Genomic DNA, 16,516 nt, shown 5'->3' on the forward strand with positions numbered 1-16,516 from the left:
AACCCATATTTATGTTCATTTTCCATTTTGTACATTAACTATTTGCACATTGTTACAACTATTTGCACATTGTTATATCATTTGAGGTGTCTTTATTCTTTTGGAACTTCTGTATGTGTAATGTTTACTGTTCATTTTTATTGTTTATTTCACTTTTGCATATTGTCTACTTCGTTAGCTTTGGCAATGTTAACATGTTTCCCATGCCAATAAAGCCCCTTGAATTGAATTGAGAGAGAGAGATGTGTGTGTGTGAGAGAGAGGTGTGTGTGAGAGAGAAAGAGGTGTGTGTGAGAGAGAAAGCGAGAGCGTGATGTGTGTGTATGTGTGGTTGCCAGTGTTTGGTATGAATGACATCAGTGTTTGGCATCCGGTGAAGAAGGCAGACACAGCTTTCACCGTCTCTCTCCCTATCGGGTGACACAGCTCTCTGCATTCACCCACCGTCTCTCAGGAGAAGTCAATTACGTGGGGGGGTAGCTGAAATGAAGCGGTTTCCATAGCAACGCGTTGGCGCCGGAGCCGAGGAATGAGTCATCATTATTGTTCACGGATAGGGAGGGAGCGGGGAAGAGAGGGTGGGTGAGAGGAGAGAGAAAGCGAAGGAGAGGGACACAGAAAGGTGTCCCATCCCAGAGCAGTGACTCAGCTGTCAGGCAGCACCCTCTCTTTCTTTATAGATCAACAACACAACCCAGCCTATAGACCTTAAGCAGAGAGACCAGGAACAAAATTCCCTGTCTGGACTGGTCAACTAGATGGGACCAGTCTCACGCATACACACAGAGATACACAGTGTACAAAACATTAAGAACACCTTCCTAATATTGAGTTGCACCTCCTCCCCTGTTGTCCTCAGAACAGCATCAATTCCTCAAGGCATGGACTCTACAAGGTGTTGAAAGTGTTCCACAGGGATGCTGGTCCATGTTGACTCCAATGCTTCCCACAGTTGTGTCAAGTTGGCTGGATGTCCTTTGGGTGGTGGACCATTCTTGATACACACGGGAAACTGTTGAGCGTTAAAAAAATTCAGCAGCGTTGCAGTTCTTGACACAAGCCAGTGCTCCTAGCACCTACTACCATACCCTGTTCAAAGACACTTAAATATTTTGTCTTGCCCGTTCATCTTCTGAATGTATATTGACGTCCTAGAGATTTACAGTTATCAAAACATCGCCCCAGGGTTAGCCTACACGAAACACAGCCCTTATTTTAAGTATTTCTAAAATACCCAATGGGAAAATAAAATGGTGGAAAAACAATTGGAACCATTTCCTCGTTTAACCGCTAGGTTTTATGGGTATTATGACTCATACATTGGGACTCGATATACACTGCTCAAAAAAATAAAGGGAACACTTAAACAACACAATGTAACTCCAAGTCAATCACACTTCTGTGAAATCAAACTGTCCACTTAGGAAGCAACACTGATTGACAATAAATTTCACATACTGTTGTGCAAATGGAATAGACAAAAGGTGGAAATTATAGGCAATTAGCAAGACACCCCCCAAAAAGGAGTGATTCTGCAGGTGGTGACCACAGACCACTTCTCAGTTCCTATGCTTCCTGGCTGATGTTTTGGTCACTTTTGAATGCTGGCGGTGCTTTCACTCTAGTGGTAGCATGAGACGGAGTCTACAACCCACACAAATGGCTCAGGTAGTGCAGCTCATCCAGGATGGCACATCAATGCGAGCTGTGGCAAAAAGGTTTGCTGTGTCTGTCAGCGTAGTGTCCAGAGCATGGAGGCGCTACCAGGAGACAGGCCAGTACATCAGGAGACGTGGAGGAGGCCGTAGGAGGGCAACAACCCAGCAGCAGGACCGCTACCTCCGCCTTTGTGCAAGGAGGTGCACTGCCAGAGCCCTGCAAAATGACCTCCAGCAGGCCACAAATGTGCAGTCTGTTCCACTCACTCCTCTCCATTTAAAGTACTAATGGAAGCCAGCTTTGTGATCTGACGTGTGAAGCCACTGTGAGCATATCATCCTCTATAACAGGGGGTATTCAACTCTTACCATGTGATGTCCGGAGCCTGCTGGTTCTCTGTTCTACCTGATAATGACTTGCACCACCAGGTGTCCCAGGTCTAAATCAGTCCCTGATTAGAGGGGAACAGTGAAATAATGCAATGGAACTGGCTTCCAGGTCCAGAGTTGAGTTTGAGAGCTCTATAATATGATAGTGAACCTTGCTATACCCACACACACACACACACACACACTTGTGCACCTACCCACACACGTGCACCCATCAGACAAATCCCATCATGATGGATTTGTAATGCCTGAGTTTAATGGAGAACCACAACCTCCAGAGATCCCATATGACTTTTAATAAAACAACCTTGGTATTCTATTTTTAAAGTCTAAGGAGAGGATTCTATACAGCGTCACATGTCTTAGGCTGACATTACATTGTCACATTAAGTAAATCACAAATACAACAGCCCTAATTTTCACCTACAAAACACCAATTGTTAAATAAATCCTTACTATCAGGATAAAAACAAGGTGAAGTAAAGTCAAAGAAAAATTAAGGTTTGTTGTACAGATTCAGCAGTGCTACGGTAGGTTTGCATTAGTGCAGTTGAGAGCATCCTTGAGATAGCATACAAGACGGCATACAAGACGGCATACAAGACGACATACAAGACGGCATACAAGACGGCATACAAGACGGCATACAAGACGACATACAAGACAGCATACAAGACGGCATACAAGACGGCATACAAGACAGCATACAAGACAGCATACAAGACGACATACAAGACAGCATACAAGACAGCATACAAGACATACAAAAAGACAACATACAAACTACAAAACACAATGACAAGCACGCTCTCTTCATAATCTATTGAAACGTTTTAGGTTTACAATTCTGAGAATTATGTCAAGAATAATGGCACTGTACAAGAACAAAATAAAATAAAAATTGTATGTAAATTGTGTTCGTAACCATATGTTTTTGTTAAAACGATTCAATGTATCCCTCCCATCTAAAAATATATATATTTTTGCCCTAATTACATATTCAATATAACTTTACTATCGTCTCAGGTACAACACAGATGACAAAATAATATGTATTACAACATATGATACAGAATCGTTTAAATTAATATTAAAAACGTAACTTTGGCAAGAAAGCAGACATGTTTAAACTAGTAGGAGGATCCAGTACAGACTGCAGTAGCCTAAAAGACAGCAGACATGTTTAAACTAGTAGGAGGATCCAGTACATACTGCAGTAGCCTAAAAGACAGCAGACATGTTTAAACTAGTAGGAGGATCCAGTACAGACTGCAGTAGCCTAAAAGACAGCAGACATGGTTAAACTAGTAGGAGGATCCAGTACAGACTGCAGTAGCCTAAAAGACAGCAGACATGGTTAAACTAGTAGGAGGATCCAGTACATACTGCAGTAGCCTAAAAGACAGCAGACATGTTTAAACTAGTAGGAGGATCCAGTACAGACTGCAGTAGCCTAAAAGACAGCAGACATGGTTAAACTAGTAGGAGGATCCAGTACAGACTGCAGTAGCCTAAAAGACAGCAGACATGTTTAAACTAGTAGGAGGATCCAGTACAGACTGCAGTAGCCTAAAAGACAGCAGACATGTTTAAACTAGTAGGAGGATCCAGTACAGACTGCAGTAGCCTAAAAGACAGCAGACATGTTTAAACTAGTAGGAGGATCCAGTACAGACTGCAGTAGCCTAAAAGACAGCAGACATGTTTAAACTAGTAGGAGGATCCAGTACAGACTGCAGTAGCCTAAAAGACAGCAGACATGTTTAAACTAGTAGGAGGATCCAGTACAGACTGCAGTAGCCTAAAAGACAGCAGACATGTTTAAACTAGTAGGAGGATCCAGTACATACTGCAGTAGCCTAAACGACAGCTACTTCCTCAGGAGTGGTTTACCCTTGAAACACCAAAACATATATTCAGTAACACTGATTCTCGTTGTAAGGGAGTTGAGGCATATGTTTGGTAGGTTGAAAGAGGTATATGAAATATATTTTACACTTAAAACATAACCAGTATGTGTATAGAATGAGTTGTTATTTTGCGACAAAGTGGTATTAAAATGATGTGTAGACAATGACAGGAAACAGTATCCCCATTGTAATTGTACCCTTTCCCCCAAAATCATGTAAAGTACGGGAACTCAAACAGTGTAGCAAAAGGGGCAACACCAACAAAACTGGACAAAGTAGTCCATATTTGATCAACTGGCTCAACTATCTCTGTGTTCCAAAGAAAATGGTCAGCCATGATTCAAAAGGCAGAACATTCTGAACCCGCCTCCCTCCTCTGAGAAAGGAGCTACTCATACAGCGCCACATTCTGTGTGTGCAGTTCCATATAGAATAGGATTTTGATGAAGCATGGCAATACTCAGCTCCTGTTTCTCCCATCGTCTCTAATCAGAAGCCAAAGTCTGAATCCAGGACAGACGGCGGCACAGCAGTCTGAATCCAGGACAACAGTCTGAATCCAGGACAGACGGCAGGACAGCAGTCTGAATCCAGGACAGACGGCAGGACAGCAGTCTGAATCCAGGACAGACGGCAGGACAGCAGTCTGAATCCAGGACAGCAGTCTGAATCCAGGACAGACGGCAGGACAGCAGTCTGAATCCAGGACAGACGGCAGGACAGCAGTCTGAATCCAGGACAGACGGCGGGACAGCAGTCTGAATCCAGGACAGCAGTCTGAATCCAGGACAGACGGCAGGACAACAGTCTGAATCCAGGACAGCAGTCTGAATCCAGGACAACAGTCTGAATCCAGGACAGACGGCATGACAGCAGTCTGAATCCAGGACAGACGGCAGGACAGCAGTCTGAATCCAGGACAGACGGCGGGACAGCAGTCTGAATCCAGAACAACAGTCTGAATCCAGGACAGACGGCAGGACAACAGTCTGAATCCAGGACAGCAGTCTGAATCCAGGACAGACGGCAGGACAGCAGTCAATCCAGGACAGACGGCAGGACAGCAGTCTGAATCCAGGACAGACGGCAGGACAGCAGTCTGAATCCAGGACAGACGGCAGGACAGCAGTCTGAATCCAGGACAGACGTCAGGACAGCAGTCTGAATCCAGGACAGACAGCAGGGATGAGTCCAGCCTCAGGCCCGTCTATACACTGCAAAGGAACCTGGGGATAGGCTCCCCTCGCTGTCGCTCAACTGGGGCAGAGTGTTGGTTGGACACACATCCGCCTGATGGGAGGGGCCAGTGGGTTTTGGTTTGTTTTTGTCCACAAAATGAGACTGACGGTCCCAGCACTGTATGTGACTGTGATTAGTTTGAAAGCACTCACAGGCAGGTAGAAGTCACAGTGTGGATGGATGAATGGCTGGGTGGGTGGATGGATGGATGGATGGATGGATGGATGAATGGCTGGGTGGGTGGATGGATGGATGGATGAATAGATGGGTGGGTAGATGGATTAATAGATGGGTGGGTAGATGGATTAATAGGGAGTGGATCCAGGTGTTGTGGTGTCCTCTAGTTTCTGTGTGGGATCCGGTGAAGGGGCTGTGGTCTACTCACTGAAGCTGAAATGTATGTCTGGGTTCACTGAGGTGGGAGAGGTGGGCCCATCACTGAACACTGTGCTAGAGGGGCCACTGCTGTCTGCACACACACACACACACACAAAGAAAAAGAGAGACCCACACAAACATGAACATAAACATGTAATTGGATAATTATTTTGTACCTTCATTTATACATGTAAGTCAATGAATAAGAAATTATTATTTACAATGTGTCAAACATTATTAAACAACATATCAAATTTGAAGTGTAATATCAGTCACTCTACCGCTGGGCCAAACTCTAGCGCTGGGCCAAACTCTAGCGCTGGGCCAAACTCTAGCGCTGGGCCAAACTCTAGCGCTGGGCCAAACTCTAGCGCTGGGCCAAACTCTAGCGCTGGGCCAAACTCTAGCGCTGGGCCAAACTCTAGCGCTGGGCCAAACTCTAGCGCTGGGCCAAACTCTAGCGCTGGGCCAAACTCTAGCGCTGGGCCCAGCGCTGGGCCAAACTCTAGTGAGAAAATAAACAAATGTCACGCCACACTCAAATGAGAACAAAGCTGCTATTCATCAGAGGGACACTTCTAACCTCCAGCATGCTTTCTCCTCCTCCTCTACGCCCCAATAAACATTACATGGGTTATTAAGACTGAAGAGACACAGATAAAGCTATGGTTATCGCAAGTTCGATTTTGGGGCGAGAGCGAAAGAGAGAATTAGAGAAAACTAGAGCAAAAGAGTGAAAGACACCGAAAGAAAGGAGAGACAGAAAGAGAGAGACAGAAAGAGAGAATTAGAGAGAACTAGAGAGAAAGAGCGAGAGACAGAAAGAGAGAGACAGAAAGAGAAAGACAGAAAGGAGAGAGACAGAAAGAGAGAATTAGAGAGAAAGAGCGAGAGAGACAGAAAGAGAGAGACAGAAAGATAGAGACAGAAAGAGAGAGAGAAAGAGAGAATTAGAGAGAACTAGAGAGAAAGAGCGAGAGAGAGAGCGAGAGAGACAGAAAGAGAGAGACAGAAAGAGAGACAGAGATAAAGCAGCTCACAGCAGCTGTTGAAACAATCCTAAAAGACTGGTGAAGGGCCAAATTAATCCCCACTGGAGGGGGGGGGGGGGGCACCGACAACAATGGACCCCAGCGGCAAGGCAGAGATGGCTAGATAAAACACTAAGGGGGGGGGGGGGGGGGGGTCATTATCCCCAGTCCTATTTTACAGAAGTCTTATATTGATAGCGCCTCTCTTCTTGGCAAAGAAAGACAAAAACACAGCGCTCTTATTTAGTTAATCTGACAATTTTAGGCCTTTTATACGTCCTGTTCTGAGAAACCTCTTTCTCTTTCTACGTCCTGCGCTGAGAAACCTCTTTCTCTTTCTACGTCCTGCTCTGAGAAACCTCTTTCTCTTTATACGTCCTGCTCTGAGAAACCTCTTTCTCTTTATACGTCCTGCTCTGAGAAACCTCTTTCTCTTTATACGTCCTGCTCTGAGAAACCTCTTTCTCTTTATACGTCCTGCTCTGGGAAACCTCTTTCTCTTTATACGTCCTGCTCTGGGAAACCTCTTTCTCTTTATACGTCCTGCTCTGAGAAACCTCTTTCTCTTTCTACGTCCTGCTCTGAGAAACCTCTTTCTCTTTCTACGTCCTGCTCTGAGAAACCTCTTTCTCTTTCTGCGTCCTGCTCTGAAAAACCTCTTTCTCTTTCTACGTCCTGTTCTGGGAAACCTCTTTCTCTTTATACGTCCTGTTCTGGGAAACCTCTTTCTCTTTATACGTCCTGCTCTGAGAAACCTCTTTCTCTTTATACGTCATGTTCTGGGAAACCTCTTTCTCTTTATACGTCCTGCTCTGAGAAACCTCTTTCTCTTTATACGTCCTGTTCTGGGAAACCTCTTTCTCTTTATACGTCCTGTTCTGGGAAACCTCTTTACCTTTATACGTCATGTTCTGAGAAACCTCTTTCTCTTTTTACGTCCTGTTCTGAGAAACCTCTTTCTCTTTATACGTCCTGTTCTAAGAAACCTCTTTCTCTTTATACGTCCTGTTCTGAGAAACCTCTTTCTCTTTATACGTCCTGCTCTGAGAAACCTCTTTCTCTTTATACGTCCTGTTCTGGGAAACCTCTTTCTCTTTATACGTCCTGTTCTGGGAAACCTCTTTCTCTTTATACGTCCTGCTCTGAGAAACCTCTTTCTCTTTATACGTCATGTTCTGGGAAACCTCTTTCTCTTTATACGTCCTGCTCTGAGAAACCTCTTTCTCTTTATACGTCCTGTTCTGGGAAACCTCTTTCTCTTCATACGTCCTGTTCTGGGAAACCTCTTTACCTTTATACGTCATGTTCTGAGAAACCTCTTTCTCTTTTTACGTCCTGTTCTGAGAAACCTCTTTCTCTTTATACGTCCTGTTCTGAGAAACCTCTTTCTCTTTTTACGTCCTGTTCTGAGAAACCTCTTTCTCTTTATACGTCCTGCTCTGAGAAACCTCTTTCTCTTTCTACATAATGCTCTGGGAAACCTCTTTCTCTTCATACGTCCTGTTCTGGGAAACCTCTTTACCTTTATACGTCATGTTCTGAGAAACCTCTTTCTCTTTATACGTCCTGTTCTGAGAAACCTCTTTCTCTTTATACGTCCTGTTCTGAGAAACCTCTTTCTCTTTATACGTCCTGTTCTGAGAAACCTCTTTCTCTTTATACGTCCTGCTCTGAGAAACCTCTTTCTCTTTCTACGTAATGCTCTGGGAAACCTCTTTCTCTTCATACGTCCTGTTCTGGGAAACCTCTTTCTCTTTATACGTCCTGTTCTGAGAAACCTCTTTCTCTTTATACGTCCTGTTCTGAGAAACCTCTTTCTCTTTATACGTCCTGCTCTGAGAAACCTCTTTCTCTTTCTACGTCCTGCTCTGAGAAACCTCTTTCTCTTTATACGTCCTGTTCTGGGAAACCTCTTTCTCTTTATACGTCCTGTTCTGGGAAACCTCTTTCTCTTTATACGTCCTGCTCTTGAGAAACCTCTTTCTCTTTATACGTCCTGTTCTGGGAAACCTCTTTCTCTTTATACGTCCTGTTCTGGGAAACCTCTTTACCTTTATACGTCATGTTCTGAGAAACCTCTTTCTCTTTTTACGTCCTGTTCTGAGAAACCTCTTTCTCTTTATACGTCCTGTTCTGAGAAACCTCTTTCTCTCTATACGTCCTGTTCTGAGAAACCTCTTTCTCTTTATACGTAATGCTCTGGGAAACCTCTTTCTCTTTATACGTCCTGCTCTGAGAAATCTCTTTCTCTTTATACGTCCTGTTCTGGGAAACCTCTTTCTCTTTATACGTCCTGCTCTGAGAAACCTCTTTCTCTGGTGCTGGTTGGCCTGTTAACCATGTTCATTAGGCAATAATAGGCTCCAAACGGAAGAAAATAGACTGTTCAATAAGACATTTATTTTGTTTTAAAACATTTTCTGTTGCATGCCCCATTGAACATACCCGTGTTGTAGGACAATGGAAATGTGCATTACTACTGTAGTGTTGGCTCCTAAAACTAACCCTTTTTCCTAGCCCCTAGCATCACTTTCATGTTTGCAGATCTGAAGGGACTGAGTGGGTGTAATCTCAAACTAACCTACCCATGGGGTTGGGGGACGCTTCCGCCATATTGCTCAAACCCATCTAGGTGAGGGCTACGGGTTGTGGTCGGACTGACATGCACCTGAACCGGCGTTGATTGTGAAGCTTTGCATACGCATCTACTGTAACTCACTATAGCACTGTGAGAAGCAGAGGTGCCAGACTGCCAGGTAGGCCTACTGTAACTCACTATAGCACTGTGAGAAGCAGAGGTGCCAGACTGCCAGGTAGGCCTACTGTAACTCACTATAGCACTGTGAGAAGCAGAGGTGCCAGACTGCCAGGTAGGCCTACTGTAACTCACTATAGCACTGTGAGAAGCAGAGGTGCCAGACTGCCAGGTAGGCCTACTGTAACTCACTATAGCACTGTGAGAAGCAGAGGTGCCAGACTGCCAGGTAGACCTACTGTAACTCACTATAGCACTGTGAGAAGCAGAGGTGCCAGACTGCCAGGTAGGCCTACCGTAACTCACTATAGCACTGTGAGAAGCAGAGGTGCCAGACTGCCAGGTAGACCTACTGTAACTCACTATAGCACTGTGAGAAGCAGAGGTGCCAGACTGCCAGGTAGACCTACTGTAACTCACTATAGCACTGTGAGAAGCAGAGGTGCCAGACTGCCAGGTAGGCCTACTGTAACTCACTATAGCACTGTGAGAAGCAGAGGTGCCAGACTGCCAGGTAGGCCTACTGTAACTCACTATAGCACTGTGAGAAGCAGAGGTGCAAGACTGCCAGGTAGGCCTACTGTAACTCACTATAGCACTGTGAGAAGCAGAGGTGCCAGACTGCCAGGTAGACCTACTGTAACTCACTATAGCACTGTGAGAAGCAGAGGTGCCAGACTGCCAGGTAGGCCTACTGTAACTCACTATAGCACTGTGAGAAGCAGAGGTGCCAGACTGCCAGGTAGGCCTACTGTAACTCACTATAGCACTGTGAGAGGCAGAGGTGCCAGACTGCCAGGTAGACCTACTGTAACTCACTATAGCACTGTGAGAAGCAGAGGTGCCAGACTGCCAGGTAGGCCTACTGTAACTCACTATAGCACTGTGAGAAGCAGAGGTGCCAGACTGCCAGGTAGACCTACCGTAACTCACTATAGCACTGTGAGAAGCAGAGGTGCCAGACTGCCAGGTAGGCCTACTGTAACTCACTATAGCACTGTGAGAAGCAGAGGTGCCAGACTGCCAGGTAGACCTACTGTAGCTAATTGGTACTGAAAAGAACGCAGCATATTACTCTGTGGTACAAGTACAGTATGGTGATATTAATGCTCAGTATTTAGTTTAGCGTTTACTATTCTCACATTGAAAAGAGCTAGATATGTTTTAAACAAATATGTATGAAGACTGAAGAACATGGACGTCGCTATACTCACACCATAGTGGGTATTCGGGGGCCCGGACAGGAGTTTCTGAGGAGGACAGGGCTTTCGGTGAGGGGGGTAGATGTGTGTTTGGCCGTACCCCTGACTCGACGTGTCGAACAAGGCAGAGAGAGCTGGAGAGAAACGATCATGTTCGCTACTAAACATCATAAAAGGTGGATGTGTTATATGCCACTGAGAAAGACAGTGATGACTGACACCAAATATATTAATTTGTTTGCCTGGTCCCAGATCTGTTTCTCCCATCTTGCTAACACTTATGGTCATTATCAAGCCAATGATCATAGGAGCTGGTACGACAGCACAAACAGATCTTGGATCAGGTCTGTATCGTAGAGGCTAGGTATGTCGCTCCTAGAATGAATGTTGTAGTTTCATGTAAATGCATCATAATGCTCATTCTAGACATTCTATTCCCCATTTAATGTTAATGGGGGAGCCAACATGGCTGCCATAGAATGTTGGTTTCATGTAAATGCATCATAATGCTCATTCTAGACATTCTATTCCCCATTTAATGTTAATGGGGGAGCCAACATGGCTGCCATAGAATGTTGGTTTCATGTAAATGCATCATAATGCTCATTCTAGACATTCTATTCCCCATTTAATGTTAATGGGGGAGCCAACATGGCTGACATAGAATGTTGTAGTGTCATGTAAATGCATCATAATGCTCATTCTAGACATTCTATTCCCCATTTAATGTTAATGGGGGAGCCAACATGGCTGACATAGAATGTTGTAGTGTCATGTAAATGCATCATAATGCTCATTCTAGACATTCTATTCCCCATTTAATGTTAATGGGGGAGCCAACATGGCTGCCATAGAATGTTGGTTTCATGTAAATGCATCATAATGCTCATTCTAGACATTCTATTCCCCATTTAATGTTAATGGGGGAGCCAACATGGCTGACATAGAATGTTGTAGTGTCATGTAAATGCATCATAATGCTCATTCTAGACATTCTATTCCCCATTTAATGTTAATGGGGGAGCCAACATGGCTGCCATAGAATGTTGGTTTCATGTAAATGCATCATAATGCTCATTCTAGACATTCTATTCCCCATTTAATGTTAATGGGGGAGCCAACATGGCTGACATAGAATGTTGTAGTGTCATGTAAATGCATCATAATGCTCATTCTAGACATTCTATTCCCCATTTAATGTTAATGGGGGAGCCAACATGGCTGCCATAGAATGTTGTAGTTTCATGTAAATGCATCATAATGCTCATTCTAGACATTCTATTCCCCATTTAATGTTAATGGGGGAGCCAACATGGCTGACATAGAATGTTGTAGTTTCATGTAAATGCATCATAATGCTCATTCTAGACATTCTATTCCCCATTTAATGTTAATGGGGGAGCCAACATGGCTGCCATAGAATGTTGTAGTTTCATGTAAATGCATCATAATGCTCATTCTAGACATTCTATTCCCCATTTAATGTTAATGGGGGAGCCAACATGGCTGACATAGAATGTTGTAGTGTCATGTAAATGCATCATAATGCTCATTCTAGACATTCTATTCCCCATTTAATGTTAATGGGGGAGCCAACATGGCTGCCATAGAATGTTGTAGTGTCATGTAAATGCATCATAATGCTCATTCTAGACATTCTATTCCCCATTTAATGTTAATGGGGGAGCCAACATGGCTGCCATAGAATGTTGTAGTGTCATGTAAATGCATCATAATGCTCATTCTAGACATTCTATTCCCCATTTAATGTTAATGGGGGAGCCAACATGGCTGCCATAGAATGTTGGTTTCATGTAAATGCATCATAATGCTCATTCTAGACATTCTATTCCCCATTTAATGTTAATGGGGGAGCCAACATGGCTGACATAGAATGTTGTAGTGTCATGTAAATGCATCATAACGCAGAAACTTCAATCGCCCAACTCTCTAAATGCATGGCTCTGACTAGAATGCCTACCTTTCATGGTCTTGGCGTGGGCATCGCTGCTGTGCTCACACACGGCATTGAGGAACTTGTCCACCTGCTTGAGGGACAGCGAGTTGTGCAACGTCTCCAGCGGGTAGATAGAGGGCACCATGGAGCAGCCTTCAAAGCCTGCATGGGAGAAGAGACACACAAACACACGGTGGCACCACCCCTCCATCTGAGCTATGGGACGTGGCGATACAGTAATATAACACGTAGCCCCGCACCCTTTCAATGTGACATCCCTCGACGGAGAAAGATAGACATTGGGTGTCCCTCAGGGCACTCTGCAAGGACCATGCCAAAATTCAGCTGAGTCATTCACACAAAAGTACCAAGCCATAGAGCAGCTTGACCAAGGACAGGCTTTGCGTCTCGAATGGCGTACAGTACACACGTCCTGCCCTGAGGCCTTGTGTTGTGTGACGACAGGCTTTTCACACACCAGCAGGCCTGTGCGGCCAATCAATCCTTTGACATACAGTGCAGCCCAAAATAACACCACAATGGAAGTGACAGCACCACAAAAACAAGGAATGTATGAGGTCAAGCAATGAGTCATCAAGTCATCCATTTCCCAGAATGCATGCTGTCAGCCTACTCCCCGAACTGTCCAAATGTTGTAACCTAAATCCCAACAGCACTTCGATGGTCAGCACAAATGGCTTCCAAGGCCCGCATTTTACAGTATTCCGCCATAATGTTTCTTCCCCAACCAACTGACAGTTTCATTAATCAACGTGTTAATGTCAGAAATCACAAGTCAACTTGGTCAGGATGGACTTTCACCAACCACCAAAAGAGTGTTGTTGAATTGGTGATTGGTGAAGCCTTTAGTGGAGTCTTTGAGTTTGCCGAGTTTCAACCATAAGCAGTTTTCAGCATCATTATTCACCTGGGCAAGACAAGGTCAGAGTACAACATGAGAGCGTTTTGCCTGACAAAAATTATCTGATAACGTCGCTAAAGAATATCAACCCAGACGTCCGTGGAGAAGGCCTGATAAGATCTCTAGCTTTCTGTTGTCTTTCCCTTCCTCCCTCTGCTTGCCTCGCTCTGTCTCCACCCCTCCCTCGCTACGCGTTGCAGCCTACCACTCCGTACGGATATTCACTTCAGCTCACACACCAGATGTAGCAGAAGACACTGCCGCTACACTGCACCCTTAATTTACTACCCGTGAAACAGAGTGGAAGAGCAAGAGAGGGAGAGAGACACAGCGAATTAAGATATGTAATGAAAAAAAACAGAGTGGTAAGGGAGGAGGGAAATGGAAAAATAAAGTAAGACGAGAGAAAAAAAAAACCCGTCAGGCTTTGACAATTCAAGTGTGCCCAGTCAATTACCTATGGAAATGTAATATTCCTATCAACCTCTTCCAAGTCTAGGGAATAGTGATTTCCTGTTCAGCTACAGAGTTCTGGGCTGATGTCTAGTACTCTCATGTGGGGATGCGTATGCTTAAAAGGGGGAACGCAGAAGCTCCAGATCCTCCCCTAAAAATCTGTAGTTTAAGGACAGACTACCGCTTACTCGGCCAATTAAAATAAGGTAAGCCAAGATGACCTAGATATTCTTCGCAGATCTCAGATCTTAAATCTGGTCCAAAATACCAAAACATCATTCATGAGAGCTAAGGGATTTTCAATGGTAGCCAGGAAGGCCTCCAAAAGTGCAGTCTCCACATCACTCCAATCAAGTGTCCATATGTAAAACAACTATCTTGACAGCCAGAATACCCAACTGGACTGTAAAAGGTCAAATAGTGGGTGCTTATATATCTTTCCTGTTTCAAATATATGAAAGTGTGTGGTGTGAAATGAAAATGCGTTTTTTTGCATATTGCACTCCCCTGCGACACCCTCGGAGAGCGGGGTCACGGCCCTCGGAGAGCGGGGTCACGGCCAGGGATCAGCCAATATTGACGGTGACCCTGGACCAATTAGGGTTAAGTGCTTTGCTCAAGGGCAGATCAACATTTTTCCACCTAGCAGGGACTTTTTAAAAATAATTTCACCGTAAAGATCTTGAAGAGAAAGCTGGCAAACATCCTTTTGGATTAAAAGCCTCAGCAGCAAAATGAGTAAGGGATATTGACCCATCGATTGGAGAATGAACAGTCCCTTTATAGTTGCCACGGCTGTATTCTCAGGCAGAGACAGAGAGAGAGAGAGAGAGAGAGAGAGGAGAGAGAGACAGACATGAAGGGAATAGGCCAACAAACGTCATGTAGACAGTGATAGTGAATTAGATATGAAAAACAGAAGCGACAGAGACAAAACCGGAAGAGGGAAGAGACCGAGAAGATGAAAGAGAAAGGAGAAGCAATACGACAAGCCTGCATCGGCAGCACCCCGGCCTCAGCACTGCATGAACAGGTGGAGGGTAGGACATGGGAGGTCTACAGGGGGCCGACCGTAGAGGCACTCTGGGAGGTCTACGGGGGGCCGACCGTAGAGGCACTCTGGGAGGTCTACGGGGGGCCGACCGTAGAGGCACTCTGGGAGGTCTACGGGGGGCCGACCGTAGAGGCACTCTGGGAGGTCTACGGGGGGGGCGACCGTAGAGGCACTCTGGGAGGTCTACGGGGGGGCGACCGTAGAGGCACTCTGGGAGGTCTACGGGGGGGCGACCGTAGAGGCACTCTGGGAGGTCTACGGGGGGGCGACCGTAGAGGCACTCTGGGAGGTCTACGGGGGGCCGACCGTAGAGGCACTCTGGGAGGTCTATGGGGGGCCGACCGTAGAGGCACTCTGGGAGGTCTACGGGGGGCCGACCGTAGAGGCACTCTGGGAGGTCTACGGGGGGCCGACCGTAGAGGCACTCTGGGAGGTCTACGGGGGGCCGACCGTAGAGGCACTCTGGGAGGTCTTGGCTGGACACCAGACGGTTCCGGAAGAAGGCGCCGGTGGTAGGGGCACTGTTGCAGATGGAGGGCCATAGCCCCCGTCCAGAGAGGAACAAGACAGGAGGGCCCCTTCAGCAGCTGTTGTGGGGCTCTGAGGAAGAGTAGTGAAAGGCTGTAGTCGGGCCAGCATGTTCACAATATTAAAGAGGCTGAGACTCTCTCATTTAAAACGAAAGCAGGCTGCAGGTAACAGGCTCTCTCCCATCCATTCGATAAGACAGATGGAGAAACATCTAAGCGCTGTCCAGAGCTACAGTTCTCTCCATCTTTGATGTTCATGGGGTAATGCGCATTGGAAGCTGACATGCATGTCAGTCAAAATGCCTCTTTGCTGATCACGAACACCAGTAAGTCACAAGGCTTCTCAACATCATAGAAAGGACAATGCTTTCATTCCAGACGTAACACTGAAGTGCAACTACAAAACGAGGCATCAATGTTTTCATGTAGAATCCAAACAGGGTGTAATCTGGAATTCATAAACAACCGGAACAGAGGCTTATGGGTAGTATCTACAGTGCATTCCGAAAGTATTCAGGGTCAACCAGAATACCAGACAATGGGATCAGAGAGACTTATGGGTAATATGGGTAGTACCTACAGTGCATTTGGAAAGTATTCAGACCTCTTGACTTTTTCCACATTTTGCTACGCTACAGCCTTATTCTAAAATCAATATCTCTCTGTACTTTGCGCCATTCATCTTTCCCTCAATCCTGACTAGTCTCCCAGTCCCTGCTGCTGAAAAACATCCTCACAGCATAATGCTGCCACCACCACGCTTCACCGTAGGGATGGTGCCAGGCTTCCTCCAGACGTGACGCTTGGCCTTCAGGCCAAATAGTTCAATCTTGGTTTCATCATACCAGAGACTCATGTTTCTCACGGTCTGAGTACATTAGGCGCCTTTTGGCAAACTCCAAGCGGGCTGTCATGTGCCTTTTACTGAGGAGTGGCTTCCGTCCGGCCACTCTACCATAAAAACCTAATTAGTGGAGTGCTGCAGAGATGATTGTCTTTCTTGAAGGTTCTCCCATCTCCACAGAGGAACTCTG

General features: G+C 45.5%; 1 pseudogene; it reads right to left on the reverse strand.

The window, feature by feature from the left end:
* Nucleotides 1-116: 116 nt before the first annotated feature.
* Nucleotides 117-16,516, reverse strand: part of LOC129854938 (inositol hexakisphosphate and diphosphoinositol-pentakisphosphate kinase 1-like) — a 79,892-nt pseudogene continuing 63,492 nt past the window's right edge.

The sequence above is a fragment of the Salvelinus fontinalis genome, chromosome 5 (assembly GCF_029448725.1).
Source record: "Salvelinus fontinalis isolate EN_2023a chromosome 5, ASM2944872v1, whole genome shotgun sequence".
NCBI classification, from domain to species: Eukaryota; Metazoa; Chordata; class Actinopteri; order Salmoniformes; family Salmonidae; genus Salvelinus; species Salvelinus fontinalis.